This window comes from Triticum dicoccoides, chromosome 3A, assembly GCF_002162155.2.
Source record: "Triticum dicoccoides isolate Atlit2015 ecotype Zavitan chromosome 3A, WEW_v2.0, whole genome shotgun sequence".
Taxonomy (NCBI): Eukaryota; Viridiplantae; Streptophyta; class Magnoliopsida; order Poales; family Poaceae; genus Triticum; species Triticum dicoccoides.
The window spans coordinates 608,957,565-608,958,116 of NC_041384.1; positions in this window are offsets into that span (position 1 = coordinate 608,957,565).

The following is a 552-nucleotide window of genomic DNA, read 5'->3' on the forward strand; positions in this document are numbered from 1 at the left end:
AATAAAAAAAATAAAAAAATGAGCAAAACAGGTGAAAACACAAATCAGATAAACTCAACCCGAATAAACCAGAAAAAACAAAAGAAGAAAAACTGCATGAAGGAATGTTCCCAAATGGTCATCATCGAGGTTCTACACTGCCGCCCCGAGCTGTATAACTCGCCTCAGGGTGCCATAGCCCCACTGTCCCTTCCCATTCACCCACTTCTCTCCCTCGCTGGCGGCGCGAATCACGTTTCTCGCACGCGCTCGTGTTGCAGTCACCGTCGCCGTCATCGCCACCCACACGACCACCAGCCAACTCGAGCCACGCCACATCTAGAAGTTTCGCCGCGCCACCCTCGCTCCCAATTTACAGCCTGGACATCATCCCTTCCTCGTCTTCGGCCTGCTATCGTCGTGCCCGATCCCCTAGCTCTGATGAGTCTCGGAGCTTCTGCCGCCTTCCCTAATTTCCCTCTGGGTTTTCCGACGCTCAGGTGCCTCCCCAACAAGCCCATCAACCCGAGCTCCTTCCTCCATGACGCCGTGCTTTGTTAGCCACCGCATCCC